Consider the following 21,907-nt stretch of genomic DNA (forward strand, 5'->3'; position numbering starts at 1 on the left):
TCTATGCCAGCAATGTAGGTACTGAAAGTGTCTCATTTGTCAAATATAACATGGTTGCAAAAAGCTTTGGGCACTTGCATCAAGAAATCTCACAGAACATGAACAGAGAGGTTCCTACCCAAAAACACTTGCACTGAGCCACTGTCACTTAGCACTAAAACTTACCACACTTATTCCCCTTGCACAGTGTGCCTCCTCACCATCTTACCTTGTCCCTGCTTCATGTGAATGGGCTTATGGCAACTATGTGCCTTCTTTTCATCAAAGGGAAGCTGCCATGTCCCAAGACAGTAAAGGTAGCATCTGCCCAGTCCGGGCTTGACAGTCTACCAAACTACAGCCAGCACCTGAAAACATAAGTCTCCTGACACACACAGGTAGCCTCTCTGAACACAGGACGCAGGAACTTTTCTGAAATGGGTTTCTTGCACACTGTTTTTAATTAAAGCATAATCCTTAGCTGACTAATCCTCTTCCTCAGAGAAGAGGAAAGCAGGCCGGGGATTCTTTCTCTAGCCTGTTTCCCCAATTTGTTCTTACAAAATAAATGTTTTTGATTTATGCCTCCCAGACGCCACTACTACATCCCCAGCTCTCAGTGAACAACAACTCTGCAACCAGTCTCTTCCCTCTGTCTCCTCTTCCTCTGTACCAGTCATAGCTTTGGCAGCTGGCGGCTCCCTTTCTCCTTATCCTAAGTTCTGTTTTCTCCCTTTCCCCCTGTTCTCCCTGTTCTATTTTCTTGTCGGCTTCTTCCTTCCCCTTCCTCCTTGTTGTCTGGCCCCTCATCTGCTATCTTGTACAGAATGCATCAAGCCATGAAAATTCCATTGGCCTTCACAGGACTATACAATAAAGGGCCACTAGATGGATGGAGACATACCTATCTCCTTTTCAGAATATTTACAGACATCTCCATGACTGACCTAATGATGAGTCTATGAGCACTACTGTACACAGGATACAGGAGGGAGTGAGGACGAACAGTCAATGTGCTTTTATGAAGATTGAAGAAAAAAAGGATTAAACACTTCCTCCTTCTTGGCATCATCTGTTATTGTTTCACTGAGTATTGCACTACTCTTTTCTTGTATTTCCTCTTACTTCAAATTTATAAAATATTGTCTATACATTTTGCCTTTATGCCCTTTGCTATTTTTATTGCATTCTGTATCTTGGCCTTCCTGATTTTATCCCTACAAGATGAAGATATACTTTTATATTCATCCTCAGTAATATTACCTAGTTTCCACTGTTTATATGGTTCTGGCTAGAGTTTCAGCTCATTGAATACTTCACAGTTTAACCAAGTTAGAGTCTTACTACATTTCCTATCTTTCCTTTGCTTTGCACTCCTTAATACTGTGTGTGCACATGTGTATTTAAAAACTGCCAATTCTTCTGGATGCTTTAGACTTGTTTCCCAATTCTTATCTACGAGTTCTCTGATTTTATTAAAGTCTGTGTTCACTGTTTTTATTCTAGTGCTTTTCCTGCTTCCTCATCTCAGGATCACAACCTTTATCATTTCATGATCTTTGTCACCCAAGTTGTCTTCCACATTACATTTTCAGCTAGTTCCTCCCTGTTAGTCAGAGTCAAATGCAGAAGACTCTTCCCCCTGTTTGCTATCTCCACCATCCATATCAAGATGTTATCTCTAACTCATTCAAGGAATAGGTGCACCTACCATACTGTTATTTTCCCACCAGATGTCTAGGTAGTCTGCTCTGTCTCTGTCTCTGTCTCTGTCTCTCTCTCTATATATATATATATAGTGTTTGTTCCAGGTAGTAGATATTTTGATATATTTCTCTTGATGAGTAATAAAATAAAAACAATAGAATAATGTCATAGTGTATATGTAATAGCTAATCAGAATTTTTAGTGGTTTAAAATATTTACATTGTCTCCTACCTGTCTTTTTTATTTATATGATGTTTTGCTCACTTAGACCACTGCACAGCATCTATAAACCAATATCATCAATAAACAAAGGCAGCTGAATAATCATTTTCTACTGATTCTTGATTAATATGATGCACCGTGTGTAGACAAAATGAGGGGCATGTGTGCATGGCACTTTAAAATGGGCTAAATGCTTTTGCACTGCTTAAATGGTGTTGGTGTTTGCACATGTTGGCAGTGTATTATGCAATAATACCAGCCGCTGTAGCAAATTCAGCAGCGAAATGTGTCTTAAATGACTTGGAGTGCAGCAAACTAAAACTCCTCTGAGCAGTTTTAGTTTTCTGCCCTACAGCCACAGAGTGAATCACTGAGCTCCATGCAGCTCAAGGGCTCTGCAGGAAGTCCATGCAGGCAGCCTGGCAGCAGCCCAGTCAGGCAGGCTCCACCGAAGAAAAAAAAAAAGGAGTGAGCTTGAGCTCCACGCCCCCCCCCGGAGCCTACCTGTCGGCCTGAGCTACATGGGGGCCTGGCACTTCCCTCCGTAGTGGAGGTGCCCCCCAGAACCACCCAAGCCAGGTGCCTGCAGGCAGGTGCCACCTGTGGGGAAGCCGCCACTGCTGTGGAGGGAAGTGCCAGCCCCCCCAGGGGCTGCTCCAGGGACTGCTCCACCCACCAGCAGCTTGCCCTCCCCTCCCTGCCACCAGAGAGGCAGGTAACTTCTGGTGTGTGCATGACAAAGGGGTTTAAAGGGCCCTAAAGTGAAGTGGTGTTTTTAAAATCCCACTGCTTCAATTTAGGGCCCCCGTTTCATCTACACACAGCCATAATTGCTCAGCACAAAATGATTGCTCAGTACCTAACACAAAATAGAGGAAGGAGCCCAAAAGAGATAAAACAACCTTCTTCGTGCGTGACTTGCCAGACTACTATTCAAAGAGACCTGACTACCTCTGAGAAAAGGGGATGGAGAAACAGACTCAGATGCAGTCCACTGAGATTCCCCAGGTTGCCCTCAGTGCTGAATATAGTGTGTCCACTAAGACATTGCTGTTAGCAAAGAATGGACTGTGGTGTTTTGGTTCATATTCCTGTTTGTATTCCAAGTTACTCTTAGCATTTTCAGTCTCAGAGCTGATGCTGTGTTTTGCCTCATTCATTTAGAGATTAAATTGATGTTAAAGGCATCATGTTCAGTCCAGAAAGCATAGCTGTGTACTATGGACTAAAGAGTGAGATATAGCAGCCATATTCTTGTATGGAAAAGGACAGTGTCACATGAGGACTAAGAATTTTTTTCAGAAAATAATCCATTATATAAGGATTCTTATATAAAACTTATTGATACTGGGCCTAATTATTCATCACGTGCACTGGCCTAAGTAATTTACCATCAGAACTCCACATCACAAAATAAAAATAGGCAATGAAACAGTACATTTGCAGAATAGATATATGATTTTGTGGAATGGAAATCTGAGAAGCAACTCTTTTTCCCATGCAATTAGAAAATTTGCCATTCTGGTAAAATTGTTTAATTGTCTTAAAATAATCACATGATTTACTTTTTTATAAGCCAAAGAAGGTGTTTCTTCAATCCCCTTTTTAATTGTGATGTGCTTCTTCATGCTTATGCTTGCTCAAACCCTCCTACATACAAGTGGTACATAATACAGGAATATGTCTCATTATGCAGCTTACCTCCCACATACAAATTCTAAAGGAAAGCACAGAACAGCTGCATAACACTTTTTTGGCATGAATAGAGTCTTTAATACCAACAGTAAAGTGGAAGTGATTAGTACTATTTACATCTATACAGCACCTTAGCATGCTCAGCTATAGAGTTCATACAACTGACTGAACATTTTTGTCTCATATTTTTGTGTAATATTACAGTTTTTGGCACACTCATTATGACATATGGTACAGGTGTTACTTAACTTTGAAACATTTTTATATGAAATTATCTGACAAATAATTTTTCATAGCCAAATTATAGCCCAGAAACTATAACAACACAAAAAAGGAAAGGGGTGAGTTCTTCCCTTCTACTTACAAGCCACATCTGGTATAGGTTCCATGGAGCTGTTAAAAGTTTGCACTGTTCTCATGGGAGAGCATGGATGTGGCACCCTGAATAATTCACAGGTTAGTGTATTGTACACTAGGTGTATAGACATGACTCAGTTTGTTCCCTCTCCAAAGCAGCAATCTCCTTTCAGAGGTAGAGATCAATGCAGATGGTATCATTCAAATCTAAGTCTTTTAAGTTCATTTGAAAATTTGAGCCCTAGGTTCTAATAATCTCCTCTTGCAAGCACTTGAGTTCATGCTTACCATTATCAAATGTGTACTGTTACACATTACTGTTATTTACTATTTTCCCTAAAAGATACAGAATAATCTCTGTAGTACTGTATGCTTTAAGACCATGCTTCAAAACCTTTCCTATTTTTTGTAGTGTGCAAGCAAATTCATTGACACATACAATATTTGAATGTTGGAACTATTTTTCAAGTTGTGCTGTGGAGTTTCTTCAGCACGAATATTGACAAAAGCCTAATTCTTTGGTCTGTTAGAGAATGAGGCTGTCATAACCTACACAATAAATTTATTAGAACAATTAGCTTCGAGAAAAGCTGATATAACGGAAAGTACTCAAATTATCCTTACATAGCAGATTACAGAGGAGGAGTCTGTTGCTAACATGCCCTGATTATTTGTTCAATAAATATTTATTCCCTAGAGTCTAGGAGAGAATTAAGGATTAGGCATGATATTTTATGAAAATACTTTCTAGCTAATGGTCAAAGGAGAAGGAAAGACTTTCAGAGAGTAAATATTCTATATACCTATTTAAATTTACTATTGATATGTATGCACTGGGTGCCACTGAACAATCAGCATTTATACCTCACTGTACTGAAGTATTTAAAATGTTAAGCCTTCAAAACGTAGTGAGGCTCTGGGTATAAAGGCCTTATTACTAAGTGATTACTCCTTATTAGTGGATTCATGAATGAGTTTTGTAGTTCATCTCAAAGTACTGTCAATAAACTCCTACTTCCCCACAACACCATTATATATATATTCAGAATAGAATGCATTTTATTTTATAGGGCCACTATTTCTGAGATTCCCCTAGACTTATTCAAGAGTGGTTTGGAGCTTTTACATTTACATTCACATTCTATTTTCTAAGCATGTACCAATGGAACAAGTTCCCTCTCTATTATGACCTTCCCAGACCCCTGAAAGATAGGAAAATGGTCATATTATATTTTAGAATTTTCTAAACAATACATAATAATGTTCCAGTCCAAGATCTCATCACTTTCTGGAAGTTATAAGAAACCACTGAAAAATATAGATCCCTACCTGTCTAATGGTGCCTTGTTTTGATTAAGAAGATATTGGCTCTTCAAGTCATTGATTCACAGCAGATTTAACTTACCCACCCTGGTCCTCAATCTAATGACATTTTGTGGTGAAGGCCTATGTTTGAAGCAAAAGCAAGAAGACATTTCTATACTATGTACTGAAGATATATTTATAGATAGACACAAAGATAGGTCACTGGCACTTGTCTGAAATCAGTTCAGCTATTTGGGCAATTTTGAAAGGTAAATATTTTCTCAGCAGAGACAAATGAGTGGCTGCACTGTAGATGAGGCAACCTCAGATGGATGATAAATTCAGTTTTTCACATTGCTCTGCAATTAGACATGTGGATTCCACCACCTATGGCATGTGGCATTGACAATGATAAAGGTCTAAATAAAGGTAGAATTCCCTACTGTACAGATAATTATTTAAAATATTCTAAAAATAGAGAATTAGGGTAAATACATGGGGAACTAAACTACTGCCAGGAAAAAGATATTTTTCCCCACTAGGAAAAGGAAGGGATATAATGAACTGATACCCCAGTCCTGGTATTATCCTTCTATTAGTAAAGAAGTCATTCTCTTGTCTTTCAACTGTATTAGCATTCATCTCAAAGTGTACTAGTTTAGAAGAAAGCACAAGCACAAGTATCAATCCACAATGATATAATAGTGATATCCCACCACTATTATAAATTTATCTTCCAAAGTATGTGTAGCCCTTCCCCACCCAGTATTAAAATGACTTTGTCTAGCATTCTTAGCTCCATTCTCTAAATCCCTAATGAAAATGTTGAAAGCATCAGACTCAGAAAAAAACATTCAAAACCCACATGGGACCCTAATCAGAAACATTAATAATTATTCTCTAGGACCTAGGCTTGATTGTACCTTACAGGACAGTCAATGAAAAAGTTTTGAGGCTTGCACTGGGAGCAGCACTGGGTCTACATGTGTTTGCTTTATTGCAGGATGAGTTACATAGAACTATGTCACCTACAGTACCAGAGTGGAGATGTAATCTTACTGAAACAAGATATAAGACAAAACGCCATGCTTATCTGTTTGTATTTACAAAGCAGTATCAAAATACAAATTAACAAGTAAACTTTCCAGTGTTAAAAATTAGGGTTTATTATGCCAAAAATGCAATGCCTGGTCCTTTGCCTGCTAAGGTAGCAAAGAGGTGTATAATCCTATATGTTTCATGAAGTTTATTCTTAATTCAGCAAGAATAATTTTTTAAAACTGTTTTAGCAATTCCTAGAAATAGCCTGTCACTGAAACAGAGACAAACTACTGGCTTGGTATATAATATTGCTTAGTCAAATGGCTACCTTGATTGAAGGGATTTGGTTTGGTATAGTGTAATTTAATTCTTATGATTATGGCAACTGTGCATGTGTCTACACAAGATGCTTTACTGCATGGTAGACTAATCTACTGTGCAGTAAAATGTCACTGTTTAACCTTGTGCTAGGCTATTATACAGTAAAATAGGCTAATGCACAGTTATCTACTACCTGAAAATACTGGTAATAGATTAACTGCACATTAGCTATTGCACAGTAGTGCACATGTTGACGCTGACCAGAAGCAATTTGCTCTTGGTCAGCCCTTGCTGCCTGGATAAGTCCCATGTGGTGGGAAGCTGTGCTAGCTGCAGGGGAGCTGTCTCCCAGCTACATGGGGATGAGGACCGTGCTGATCCCCACATGGCTGGGACAGTTGTCCTAACAGCCAGGTGGGCTGCTGCATCCCAGCCAGGTGGAGACTGGGTCAGGACACAATCCTCACATGGCAGAGAGAGGCATCCCTACATGGTGGGGACAGCCACATGGGAACTGGGACCCCCAGAGCCCCACATGGCTGGGAGAGGTGGTCCTGCCCAACTGGAATCCTGTCTAGCAGCCACATGGGGATCAGGAGGGTCCATGTCGCCAAGAGAGGTGTCCCTGCCCAGCAGAGATGCTGCCTGGCAGCCATGTGGGAATTGGGACTGATCCTTATGTGACTGCCAGGCAGCATCCTTGCTGGGCAGGGATGCCTCTCCTGACCGTGTGGAGATAGAGACTCTCCTAGTTTCCACTGACTATCCCCACCAGGTGGGGATGCCTCTCCCAGTCATGTGGGGATTGGGTCCAATCCCCATGTGGCTGGCACATAGCAGTCCCAGCTGCCAGGACACCTCTCTTCCCCCTTCCCTTCCCCTCCCCACAATGTGGGGATTGGGACCTCCCCCCGGCCAACCTGGGGCTGGCACCCAGGGAAGCCTGGAGCTCCCCCTTGCTGCTGCAAATTTGCAGACTCTTTCCTGGCACCAATTTACTGTGCCTTTTTAAATGTGCAATAACTTTATTATGCATTAATAGCATGTGCAGATGTACCCTGTTTGAAGTATTTGGTTCTCAATCTTATATACTACATATTGGGCACATCTACACATGGATTTATTTCAGCATAGATTTACTGTGCAATAAGCTTCTGCACAATAAGGGTTTTTGGGTAGGTGTCTACCTATATGAGGATTAAGGAGAAGATTTGCTCCCAGTTCCCTGCATCTCTGCAATGCACCCCTGTGTCCACCGGGGGGGGGGGGGCTCCAGGCTCCCCAGTGTGCTAACCTAGAGGCTGGCAGGGAGCATCAGGCCAGGAGACAGCTGTCTCCTGGATGTGGGGGTGGGGCTGCCTGCTGCTGGGGTGGGGACAATGTCCCCCTGGCAGCAGGGAGCTCCAGGCCCTGGCTCCCCAATCCGGAGCACAGGGCTTGGAAAAAGCTGCAGTTCCCAATCCCATACCCCGATCTGCCAGTGGGGCAGCCAGCAGCTAGCTCCCTGCTAGGTGCCCCACTGTTGGATTGGGGCAGGGGGCTGGGAAGTGCCCTGCCCCTGCAGCTCTTTTTAAGAACCATGCCTTGATCACTCAACCAGGGCACAGGGCTGGGACCTTTCCCTGACCATGACTGTTCCCGGCCAGCCCCCGGCTACACAGGGAAGTCTGCATGTACAGCCTGGAGCTGGCAGCAGACTGCCCAAAACAGGACAGTCCCCAGCCACCTTCAGGCTGCACATGCTTCCCCTCAAAGTCTGGGGCTGGCTGGGAACTGTCCTGGTCAGAAGCAGGTTCCAACCAGCTCCAGGTTGGGTGGGAAACTATCACCATGCAGGGAGCTCTGAGTCCCTACTCTGCAATTTCAGTTGCAATCACGAGTGAGGGCTGGGGAGCTTGTTCCCACCCAGCAGGCAGCCAGGAGCAAGTAAATACTAATTTACTAATTATTTAGGGGCCTTGTGGGCTGCATAGGATGGCGTGGTGGTTCAGATTCAGCCCATGGGCTGTATTTTTCCTGTCCCTGAGTAAGTGGCTACTACAGTTTCAAAACCTTTTCATTCTCTCTCTTTCTTTCTCTTCCTTTCTCTTCCCCAATCCCCTTTCCCCATCTTTCCCTCCCTTCTTTATCACTTTCTTTTTCCTTCTCTTTTCCTCCTTCCTCATGCACCCTCTCCCTACCCCCATCTTCATGAGTTAATAGGCACAGGTACTCTTCTGTTAATAAGAACCTGAATTACTGGCAGGTTATTTAGTAGATCTTTACAAGAAATCTGTTTTTATAGGAACAACAAGAAATGGAGGGAACACTGTTGTGCTATTTGGGCTCATATCAAGTTTCACTGACTGCCCTGCATTGTACTACAGGTACAGTAGTTTTTATTTCCAGAAACTGGGAATACTTCCAGAGGAATGCATCTGGATAACATTTGCCTGTTACCCTCCCCAGAAAAGAATTAGTCACCAAGGACCCTATTCATAAAAACTAATTCAGGCCATTTCTACATGAATATCATGGCTTTTTGTGGGAAAAGTGTGGCGCATGCTTTTTTCCTCCACAAAGAATGCTTTTCTGTGATTAATGGAACCATTTTCCTCTGACTGTAAATGGACACTTCTCTGTTATATGTTGGAGAGATAGTAGTGAAATCCAAGTGGGGGGAGATGGGAGATGAGAGGCTCCTAACTTTAACCTTTATACATAAAAGGTGTTTGAAAATGGATGGTGTGTAAATTATTCTACTGCCTGAACAGATGCATGTTTTAAAAGCTGTGGAATGACTGGGATCAAACCTTTTGAACAAATATATTTTATGAACTGAGCTGAAGTTTCTAAAATGTATAAATAACTTCCTGTTACCTTCTTGGAGTTGGCCAAGCCAAAGTTTCCACTTTATGTTGTTATGTTTTGCAAAAGCAGAATTTCCAGCATCAATGAATTAATCTTAATTGTGCAATAGAGTTTTAATCAACCCACAGGGTTGATGAATCGGCTTGATTGGAATCACATCATTAGTGTGTGACTTTTGGTGGACTTTTTAATAGCTACCAAGGGTGTGCAAGATTCATGGCTGACTCAGTTTATGATTCTCTTTTGGTTGAATGCTCTTTTAATGCCCTGTAACATACACTAGACCTTGCCTACTGTGCAATTTGCTGTGCTGTGACAAAGGTTTTAAAATACTGTAAGTTCAGATCATTGCATTTCATGTGAGATACTGTGTATAACTGAAATGTTATGTTTTACTTCAGTCACTTCAGGGTAATGTAGGAATTTTATTGAAGACATTTAATGCAGTTACAACTACCACTGCAGAACCCTCCTTGAATAAGGCTCAAATGGCAATGAATGCTGGTGACTTGATAAATGCAATCCTCTTGGTTTTACCAGGGAAATATTTAGACAAGCATACATAAGTAGCTTCTTCAGTCCTCTGCGTGTTCGTCACTGGGCGTGCTGCCTTGACAGTAAAATGCAATGTATTACATGAATTAATATAAAAAAAGAAAAAAGATGAAAAAACCCCAGAAGTTAAACTGACTGGTTCACATTGCATGAACTTACTGACAGGATGTTGCAAGTGAAGATGACAACAGAAAGAGACAAACCATTAGGACTAATTTGATCCATATGATGATCTCTGATTCCACCAGATAGAAATAATTAGATAATATAACCCATCTGAAACTTGGAAGAAAAAAAAGATTATTTCACATGGTATAATGTGAGCTTCAAAATTAACTTCTGGTGTTACATGTTGATTACTTAGACATTACCAAATGTATCTTTCATCACTGGAGGGAGCCAAAACTTCAGACCTTCCATACATCACAGAAAAACTTTTAGGTTTAACATTTATAAAAAATAAAAGAGATGCTAGCATAAGAACTGTACCATGTCTTTTATATAATCAGTCTGCTGTTAAATCAACACACAGGCAAAAATAGCCAATTGTATTGAAGACTTCAATAACAATTCTTCCCTTTCTATTGTGTAACAATTTTAAAATAGAACTATATGTTTAATATATTCAGAGTCTGAATCTAAAGGCTTGGCCTCAAGAGGCTCCAAACCCTATCACATGTTTCCTGAACCATCTAATCCAATAATTTGGTACTTTCTAAAAGACACTAATATGCTCTCAAGGACCCAAAACGCTGAAAGCCAAAGATTCTTCTAAAATTTTACCAAAGAGCAGAAATGGCGTGGCATGGAATCTGTTTACCAAAAGATAGTAATAGTCTGCCTTTGGGGCAGAGCAAAGACCCTCATTTACTGTCAGATGTCCTTTGACTATTAAACCCCTCACTTGGAAGTTACAGTGAATGATTACTGCCTTAAAAAACATAGTCCTCATAACTTGCATTTCTGAGATCATGGAGTCTCCACACTGGAGGGCATGCTTAGTGATCATTTTCTAATGGTATAAAGACATCAGAAACTCAGAAATAAATGGAGCATTCTTGGGCCTATTAGATTAGCTTAAGCTCTTTCCACATGCAATTGGAGATGATCTAATTGGCCTGTGGCAGTAAGTAAGTTATACTGTTTGAATAGAATGCATGTATGTTTACAATAATAAATGCATTAGAAATATTTGTATTTGTTCATCTTTCTCTTAATGTATTTCCTGTTAGCATGAAGCTTGCATAATGCTAGCTGTGACAAACTGGAATATTGTCTTGTCTCACACAAGTATAAACCTTATAAATACTTTTGCTGGCCTCAAACGTCAGCTCTCATTGGGATCTGTTCCTTTTCAGAAGAGTGGAGCTGTGTTTGTATGGCAGATATATTAGGAAAAGGTATACTTGATATGCTTTAGCAAATTCTAAGTACCAAATATTGGCTGCTACTATGGCAATAATACTGCTGTTTTGTATCTGCATGTTGACTGAATGGTTGTATTTATGTTTTCCTGAAGAAGAAGGCTGGGTCATGCACACACTTATTTATGTCAGTGACCATACACATGATCAGTCCCACTGAGCCCCATGATTTCAGGTTCAGGGGCTGCAAAGTGTGAACCAGCAAGCCACGCTCTTTAACTCTGTTTCAATTTAAATTAACTAGTGGGGCAGACTATATGTAATAACCATTACAGAAACATTTATTTCTCTTATCTTTAAAAACTAACTAATCAGAATACAGAATGAGTTAAAATCTTTGTGCTTTACATAATTTCATTTAATTCACTGATATTTTAGAAGGAAACTTTACTGATTCTAATGACGGAGATCACTGTACTCATCCTCAGAAACATAAGAAGCTCTGAGCATATCTGACCTGAAGAAAATTACTTACTCATTGTAAATGATCCATACAATACTAGCTCCCAAAGACAGTATACTGTTAGCATACAAGCAATGCTGTGTTTTGTATATAATTGAGACATCATTTGGGTACAAGATTAAACTGCAGCTGAAAAGCCATCATAACAGTTTGTAAATGAACAGTTTCTGACAATGTTACAGAAAACAAGTGATATCACCACCAGCAATGCACAGGATTCTAGCAAAGTAAAACAAATTTACCATCTGTAGGACACCCATGGGTGCCAACACAATGCACTCAGCTTTAGGAGCCTCTTCCTGCTGGTGCCCTTTGTTTTCCTCACCATGTATTCTCACCTGCCATGCCTTGATGTAATAACTACACAGGGGAGGCTATCCAAAGGGTGAAGAGAGCTTTGGGAAAGGGGACCTTTGTTTGAACTGTGGCTCTCCTGGCCTTGTCCCACTTTTACTTTTGTTGTGCCTTCTAGCTTGGAGCCCACAGGTCAGGGCCTCAGGCTTCTAGCTCAGCTTTGTCCAAGCCCCTGTGACCTCAGGCAGCTGGGGCCATGGGTTCTGTTTTCCCATGTTCCGCTCCTGTCTCTCAGTCCCTGGCAGGCTGTGTCCCTGTAGGGCTCAGAACATAGAAGACATAGCCTGGGGTGTCTTCTTAACACAGTCTGAAATTCTGGTTATCCCCAAGCATGTCTTCAGTAGTCTTTACCTTCCCTATAACCACACTCAGTCCACCAGGAAAATGAAAACCACAAACTATAGGCACCTGTCTCAGCTCAAAAAAATGTTCCACCCATGGTGTGCCTGAACCTGCCGTGGCATGCTCCAAGCAACATAAAAACAGAAAAGGCTCAAGGTATTTAGCTTGCTTCCTGTGCAGGGTCCCTGTGCTGCTGCTCTGAGTCTTCCTTTCACAGTATGAGGTTTGGCCCCTGAGTCCCTCCATCAGGAGCTGCATCCCCTGTAGCTCCTATGACCAGACTTCCTTTCTGGCCAAATTCTTGGGCTTATAAAGGGTGTTCCAGGTCACCTGACCCTCCACTTCTGTCCTCTGGGCCATCAGGCACTATCTGCACCTGGACTCAGTGGCTATCTTGTTTCACACTTCTCTATCTCTGAGTTTGAGTCCAGAAAAACAAAGGAAGCATAAGTGAAAGAAAGAGGGAGACAAGGGAGTGGAGTGGAAGGGACAACAAAGAAAAAGAAGCCAGACTAAGGAACACTACAAAGGGAAGGGAAGAACTGGCAAAGGAAGGGAGGACTAGCACCCCTAGACCCCTTCCCTTTCTCATAATGGGATAAGGGCCCCATTACACAGTCATTCTCTGCCATGCTTTCATATTAATATATTATGTCACCATGTTTTGTCAGTTAAAATAAAGGGCTTGATTCCACTCAATTAAAATTAATGGTTCCAATAGTAAATATTAATTAGTAGACAACGTTAAAAATTATATAACCTATGAAATATTGGGGACCCTCGGAAAGTTTGGTTTGGACATAATAATATAGAGAAATCTCCATATGGAGAGCTTTAACTTCCTCACACAGGGGCCAAGAGGAATGACGCTACAACAGGAACTTGTGGAACCGTGAGTGAGAATCACTGATCTACAGCAACCTAGCCACATTGAAGAATCAGGGCTATTTTTTTCCCAAAAAGGCTACACTATGCATCATGAACTGTGGTTGAATGTATTTTTGCTAATAGGCTAGACAGCAGATATTGTATAGGTTTATTTGGATACAGTTGATCCTACCTCAGGCAGGGTTGGACTAGATGACCTCTGGAGATCCCTTCCTGCCCTACTTCTTTATGATTTTATATTTCTGTGACTGCTGCTACCACTTTGGTTAGCAGTGATCAAGGGTCAAACTTTCACCTCCAAAACTACAAGCCTTAACATTTAATCTTAAATAGATAAGTATAATTAATTTAAAAGGTGTGGCAGTCAAACAGCAAAAAGGAAGACAAGGTGAACCAAAACCATGGAAAAAATGGTCTGTCCCAGATATTAACGATAGCCACAGGTTTCATACGTTACCCTTCTTGAAGGGCCAGGCAAGAAAACAAACTCATGGGAGCAGTGATATATATTGTTACCAATATTGTGTATACTGGCCCTAAATGTTAGCCAAAATTTGGAGCCTTGCAGGTTGTTTCTTTTGGGAAGAAAACTTAATTATAGAGTTGGGCATAATATCCATACCTTTTCAACCTCTTCCTCAAGCAAGCCATGTTAGATGTCTTAGAGAATTTCACAGGAATTATATCAGTCGAAGGGCAGAAGATCAACAACCTGCACTTCGCTGATGACATTGATCTGATAGCAGGGACATCTGAAGAGCTTCAAGAACTTACAGAAATGATAGACAAAACTGCAAAGAACTATGGAATGAAAATAACTTCTGAGAAAAGCAAAGCAAAGACAACTTCCAAAATCACTGACAGCAATGTTGATGTGAAGATCAGCAATGAAAAGCTAGAAAAAGTAACAAGTTTTAATTATCTGGGAGCTACCATCACAGAAGGCTTAACATCTGGAAAGAAAGTCAAGGCCAAAACAATCATTGCCACTAGCCAACTGACAAAGCTGAAGAAAATCTTAGACAAGCAGTAATATTACACTGAAGGTGAAGTTACATCTGCTGCATGCTGTGATCATATCAATGATACTTTATGGCGGTGAGGCATGGCCACTTAATAAGAAGTTAGGGAGCATAATTGAGCCATCTGAAATGCACTGCCTTAGGAGACTGGTGTGTACATGAGCACCGGACCAATGAGTCTGTCAAGCAGCAAATAAGTCAAGAAACAGGAACCTACAAACTGTAGTTGAAGATTGTGCAGTAAATAAAGCTACAATGGTTTGGACATCGTGATAAGACCAGATACTCCTTCCAACACCACAATGCAGGACGCAATGGAAGAAAAGAGAAAATGAGGTAGACCCAAGAAGAGCTGGGGAACCAATATTAAGGACAAGACAGGGCTGAAGCTTCCTTGAGGCTTTCTACGTATGGTTCTTTATACCTCTGCAGTATTTCTGCTTCTTGCATCGACAAGCAATACCCAACCCATCGTTCAGATCTCAAGAGAAAATCTTTAGTCTATTGGGCTATCTTCCTATCAGACTCTTGAAAATGGCTTGAGTTGGTAAGTGGCTCAACTGCCTTTTCCATAAAGAAGCATACTTACTTTCCTCTTTTTACTTTTATCTTGAATGAAAGTTGGTAGTTATTGCCTTCAGCAAGGTTTCTTCAATCCCCTAGGCCTCTTAGACAAGTTATTTTAGGGTTTTTGTGTACAGGGTTTAGAGTAAACTATTTTTAGGGTTTCTATTTAGAGATGAAGGCCTCTGCTGACATCCATGGGTTCTGTATGCATACAACAGAGGCTCATTACAAAATGGCTTTCTCTCTGGGCCTTGAGCCTCCTGGAGACCTTCATCGTATGAAAGGAGCTTGCCTAAAAAACAGATGCATACTAGACAAAAACAAAATAGTGCATGCAGTCATGGCTATCACTAGTTTCTGATGCAGTAAATATAATAGCCTAACACTACTTTACAGCCAAGTGAGTTTTCCTATAACTCCAGCAACAGATGACTGTGATCTTTCCACAGATCTAAGTCTCACTAAGGGCATTATTCTCATTTGTATGAATTCCAACTTGGATCACTCCTGTAATATAAAAGTCTTTAATGGAAGTGTAAGAATAATTTGCCTTTTAAAGTGCTATTGGGGTAAAAAATAGCTTTTATACAATGGAATTTCAGGTCGTCATTTTCTAATGAGCTTTGACATTGAAAGGACACTCCAATCTACTGCACTCCATCATCTAAACTGTCCAGATTTGAAGTAAGGTCTGAATTAAATAGAATATGGTTTCTTCTGGCAGCATAAATCTATAACTTCATCTGCCCCTGCTGACATTTACGGGACTGCCACTCCATATTTTCACTATGACATATGCACGTCTCTGGGGAAAACACTATCCAACTGTAGCTCCTCAAACAGCTTTCTATAGTCAGATTTCTCAGTGTCTACTCCTTTTCTCTTTATGGATATCGCATGACTGTAAACTTAAACACATACTATGTCAAGTCAAATAATGATGGTAGTTACAAGATTTTGGTTCTTGCTCTGAGCTATCTAATTTAAACTTCATGTCCCATGCTTAGCTCAATCCCATATATCTCATAGAAAATAAGACAGAAAAAATATACTTTTCCTTCTCTTTTTCTTTTCAGCAAATCCCTTTTCACTATTTTCTCTTTCCAGTTTCAGTACTTCTCCTAAATCTGCATTTCTAGAATCTTCAGCCATTCTTTTTCGTGTGACTTAAAAGACACAAGATGCCCTTGAAACTTGTTCTACTGTCACCTTATAAAACAGGAACACAGAAATGGCCACACAGGATCAGACCCAGGTCCATTTATCCTATTTCCAGCAGTGATTATACTGGCTGCTTCAGAAATGGGTTCAAGAAACTCCATAGAAAGGAATTGTAAAATACTATCACAAGGAAAGTTTCTTCCTAACCTCAATTAATTGGAGACTGGTTTATGCCCCAAAGCAATAAAATTTATATCCCTTTCAGAACTCTTTAAAAAATCCTTGGTATTGTAACTCTGGATATTCTCATTATCCATATCAATGTCCAAGCCTTTTATGCATCCCACTAAGTTGTTTGGTCTCAGTGATATCACATAACAATGAATTCCAAAGGTAAATTGTGCATTATTCAAAATCAGTTTTAAACTTTCTGCTTCCCAAACTACCTCCCCAGCTCGTTCAAATTCCTTTCTGAACAAAAGTTTCTTCCTGGAGTGTCTATCAGTCTCTGTCAGTCCATGCGGGTCTGAATTATTTATTGTTTTGAAAGCTACCATTCAGGTAAATACTAATCAGTTCACAAAGAATTAGTGCTTTATTTGTGGGTTTGTGTTATTATTATTTCTCAAGCGTTCTGCTCTTTTCAAAAGAAATTATTCCACTGCTGTCAAGATAAACCGTTTCCCCCCTTTTTACCTCCTCCAAGTATTAGAGAATTTGAAGATTCAGCAATATTTTCTTTTCTTCCAGTTTTTGCAGTATAAATGTGCACACAATTTATGCCTGTTGTTTATGAAGGAAGAAATGGTATGAAATAAGGTGAATACAACTTCATCTAGAATCATTATCAGCTGCTACGTGCAGGGTTTAAGAATACAATAGATGAATAGAATAGATTGTGGTTGAATGGTGCCCATCTTCTATCACAAATAAGCTTTCACCATAGTTTCATAAACCTCAGCATATTTGTTCATCTGATGAGGTACCACAATTCAAAATAAGTTTTTCAATGAACTCACTACTCTGATTTGTTTTAAGCTCAGCTTGTGTAAAGTGTGACATTTTAGCTATATTTAGACTTCTCTGTGCATATTTTTAATACAGAATTTAAGTAATAAAAATTGATTAAAGAAACCTGGTCTAAATTGAATTCTGATCTTTCATTTTCATCAATGTAATTGAGTTTCTAGGGCTTTCGACCAGTATAAATGAGACTGAAAAAGTTGGTATAAGCCACTAATGCTGTGAAAATAACCACCATTGGCTCTGCAAATATTCATGCACAATTTCTGATGTTTTTGGAGCCTATTTGCTAAATTTGATCCAAGGTAAAATGTAATCATTTATTTGAGCAAACACAGATATTCAAGGCAAAAATAGAGGTAAGGTCATGTATTTGCATGAGTGCATCAGAAATGTATCTTTAAACCACAGAAGCCTCACTGTTTTTTAAATGACACTGTTTCTGACAGCAAAATTAAAATATTTTTCCTATGAGGAAAAAAAGGAGAGATATCAAACGAAAAGAAAAATGTACTGTACAAGATCCACTGAAATTCAGTGGCAGCTGGCTATACAACTCTTTCAGGTTTCTTTGACGAGTACATCTTAATGTTTCTGATTTTCATTGAAAATTTCATTTTAAATCACAATAGTTTGGGTTTTTTCATCATTTTTGTGGAAGTTGAGAATGGTTTTTCAATAGCTTTAGTAGCAATGCTTCCTACTTTACCATGGAGCAGCAGGACCAAAAAGAAAACTAAGAGTAGATAGCACGGTGGTTGTTAGGTTCATAGAATCATGCAGTAAAATGTAACTGTGCACAGTACTGTCTTTGAAGGTACTTTTTCGGTATAGATATTGTTAATAAAGACAGGCCTAAGTTTTTCAAAATTTGGTTATATTTAAATAAAATGTATCATTTTATTAACATTAAGCACTGAATAATTTTTACTTCCATTCTCTCTGCTGGAATTTGTACTCTTCCCACTCATATTGGCTCATTTACCAAATTTAGGAATTTTTAGAATGTGATTCATTTTTTTTTAATTAGTGAAGTTGTGTTTATAGAGTCTGCACAATCAGTTCATAAATTTTAAGGCACTTTTGGATCTGGGTGGATGAAAGATACTTCATAAATGTCAAGTGCTTATTCAAGAAGTGATTGATTATATTCTTTTTCAGTGTGGAAGTGTGCTTCAGAATGGGTCTGTAGCCCATAACAAGGAAAAAAGGAAACAGATGAGGTGACTCAAGATGGCCTGAAACCAAATCCTAAATTGCAGGCACTTACCCCTCTCCACTCCTACCCCTTTTCACTCCCCTGTGCCTCTCACCCAGTTTTTGGAGTTAGAACCATATTTGTAACAGGAAGACTTTCAAGAATTGAACCAAAAATCTTGGATCCATATGCATCAATTCTAGTTTGGATCCTTGTTATTTTAGTGACTGACATGCATGTGCTAAGAGTATTCTAGAAAATTAAAGTACAATGATTTTGATACAAAGAATTTGTGATCTAATAGACCAAGTGAAAGAATAGCGATGGTTATCAGAAAGGTCATAGCTTACATTTTTTAGCGATAGTTGTTTGTATTACTACCTTTTTTTAACAAATATTTTGGCAGAGGACTAGAGTTGAAACTTTCAAGGGCAGCAAGAGCTTAAAAAAAGAAGTTAAAAGATGAGGGGAAAAATGAACCCTTGACATAAGATCATAAGAAAAGCATGAATATATATGGAATTTGAGTAACTGAATGCTTCATCCTAAAACAGTTGGGAAGCAGGAGCGGATGGAGCAGCATGCACGTGTGCCACACGTGTACCCACCTAACCTCAGTGGCAAAGGCAGCAGCTGCAGAGGAGACAGCAGCGGGGGCAGCAACAGCTGATTTCCCCTTAAGGTAAGTGGGGCAGAGGGTACAGTGCAGCTGAAGTGGATCTGGAGGGGAAGCCCTCTGGAGCCCTTTTAGCTCGCCTGACAGGGAGCTGCGCTTCCGAGCCACACGTGGGCAGTGCGCGTGAACAGTGCACGCAAACAGGCGCACTCTGTAAGGGCGTGCCAGCATTTGCGCCAGCATTTGCGAAAGGTGAGGTAGCTGCCCGGAGCAGCACTTCCAGTGAGCAAGAGCAGCAGGCACAGCTCTGTAGACAGGGTGCAGACGCGAGCGCAGCTGCCAGGAGCCCCACCCGGGCAAGGCCGCCTGCCATCGGCTCTTCTGAGCCGATGGAGCACATGGCGGAGTCAGTGACCCCTTGCCCCCCGTCTGTGGGGGGGCTCAGTGGGGTCCTGGGGAGGTGTGAGGCCTGGTGGTCCCCTTGCCTGACCCTCCTGTGCATGACTTGGGGCCCTGGAGGAGCAGGTGAGGGAGCTCCAGGCTGAAGTAAGCAGGCTGAGGGGGATCAGGGATGCAGAGGATGAAATTGATGCCTATTTCTGTTTTCTACAGGCCCAGTTGCCCACTGTACAGCCTTCACAGGAGACCCATCCAATGCAGGAGTGGCAGAACGTGTCCAAATCCAGAGCTGCTAGGCCTAGAGTGGTGGAAGTTCCCCAGGTTCACCTGGGGAACAGGTTCGATGCCCTGGCAGCTGTGATGGAGAAAGGCAGTGAAATTGCCTCCAGCGAGGACGATGCCACTCCCCACATGGTAAAGAATGGGCAGAGAGCGAACACCAGCAAGAAGAAACGCTGGGTCCTTGTCATTGGAGACTCCATCCTACGAGGACTGGAAGGTCCCATCTGTCGGCCTGACCCCATGGCACAGGTCTGCTTCATGCCTGGGGCTTGGGTTAGAGACATCACGGAGAGGATCCCGGCCTACATCCAACCTGCAGACCAGTACCCCATGGTTGTCATCCACATGGGGATGAATGACACGGCCAGGGCCAACCCTGACTGCATTATGAAGGATTTCAAGGCTCTGGGGGACAAGCTTAAGGAGACGGGGGTGCAGGTGGTATTCTCCTCTCTTCTTCCGGTGAGTAGGCAGGGACGGTGACACGAGGCCTGCATTGGCAAAGTCAACCGGTGCTTACGCAGTTGGTGCCGCCAGGCAGGCCTTGGGTTCTTTGATAATGACCGATGCATTTGGGTGGGGGGCTTGCTGGGGTGGGATGGGCTTCACCTCTCGCCTAAAGGCAAGCATGTCTTCTCTTTCAGGTTGGCTGATCTCATATGGTGAGCTTTAAACTAGCATCGCCAGGGGAGGGGGCCGTAGGAAGACAAGGAGACACCACCCGAGCAAAACAGGTGACAAATGCTAGGAGTGCCCAGGTAAGAAACAGGGGTCCAGACAGTCTTCCAAATCAGGGGGTTGCACATGCAGCTAGGCAGGGCCTTAAATGCCTATATACCAATGCTTGTAGTATGGGGAATAAGCAGGAGGAACTTGCCCTCAGAATAGCCAGTTCAGACTCAGACATAATAGGGTTAACAGAAACTTGGTGGGATTCATCCCACGACTGGGCAGTTAGCATTAGGGGCTATAGGCTTTACAGGCAGGATACAGAAAGAAGGAAAGGCAGGGGTATGGCGCTCTGTCAAGAAGCAATACATATCCTCTGCCAGCAAAATGGGGTCAGAGGAGGGGCAAGCTGAAGTGCTCTGGGTCAAGATACAAGGGGGCTGTGGGGAGAGAGATTTAATGGTGGGGGTCTACTACAGACCCCCCAATGAAGGGGAGGAGCTGGACAGGGAATTTTCAGGCCAGCTTGCAGAGGCACTTAAGGCAAGGGATGTAGTTGTCATGGGTGATTTAAATTACTCGGACATCTGTTGGGAGGAACAGTCAGCCAGGTCGGACTGTTCCAGGAGATTCCTGGTGGAGATACAGGACCTCCACTTAATTCAGGAGGTGCACAGTCCCACCAGAGAAAATGCCCTGTTGGACCTGGTCGTGGCCACAAGCGACGACCTGGTCGTGGCCACAAGCGACGACCTGGTAAGGGGCTTGACCACCTGGATGATAGCGATCATCGCTTGCTGGAATTCATCATCCAGTGCAGTGTGTCAAGGGCCTACAGCAAGGTGGTAGCCCTAGACTTCAAGAGGACCAACTTCAACAAGTTGAGGAGACTAGTGGGAGAGGCACTGGGGTTCTCAAGGGCAGGGGAGCTCAGTGCCCAAGATGAGTGGTTGTTCCTTAAGGAGACGATACTCAGGGCCCAAGGGGTGACCATCCCAACAAGAAGCAAGGGGGGCAGGAGTGCCGGAAAGCCCCCCTGGCTCACCAAGGGCATCCGGGAATGATTGATTGCCAAAAAGGCAGAGTACACCCGGTGGAAGAGGGGTGCTATCTCCAAAGAGGAGTATACCTCCTCTGCTTGGGCCCGTAGGGCGGCTATCAGGAAAGCTAAGGCAGACATAGAGCTAGGACTTACGTCCAAAATCAAAGATAACAAAAGCTCCTTTTTCAAATATATAGGGAAATGTGGCGCCTCTGCAAGATCCTCGGCAATCTGGTGGTTGCGCCAGAGGAGAAAGCAGAGCTTTTTAACCAATTCTTCACCTCTGTTTTCTTGGGCAGGGACAAGGACTTCCCCACCGTGATGCAAGACGGACTCGAGGGGAACGCCTCCAGACCTCAGTCTGGGGAGGATCGGGTTAGAGAGCTTCTGGAGGGGCTGGTCGTGTTCAAATCAGTGGGTCCAGA

General features: G+C 41.9%; 1 pseudogene; it reads left to right on the top strand.

The window, feature by feature from the left end:
* The first annotated feature begins 14,152 nt into the window (after window positions 1-14,152).
* Window positions 14,153-20,449, top strand: LOC149869276 (uncharacterized; annotated as a pseudogene).
* The last annotated feature ends 1,458 nt before the right edge of the window (window positions 20,450-21,907 follow it).

The sequence above is a fragment of the Crocodylus siamensis genome, chromosome 3 (genome assembly GCF_052110815.1).
Source record: "Crocodylus siamensis isolate JL-2025a chromosome 3, ASM5211081v1, whole genome shotgun sequence".
Taxonomy (NCBI): domain Eukaryota; kingdom Metazoa; phylum Chordata; order Crocodylia; family Crocodylidae; genus Crocodylus; species Crocodylus siamensis.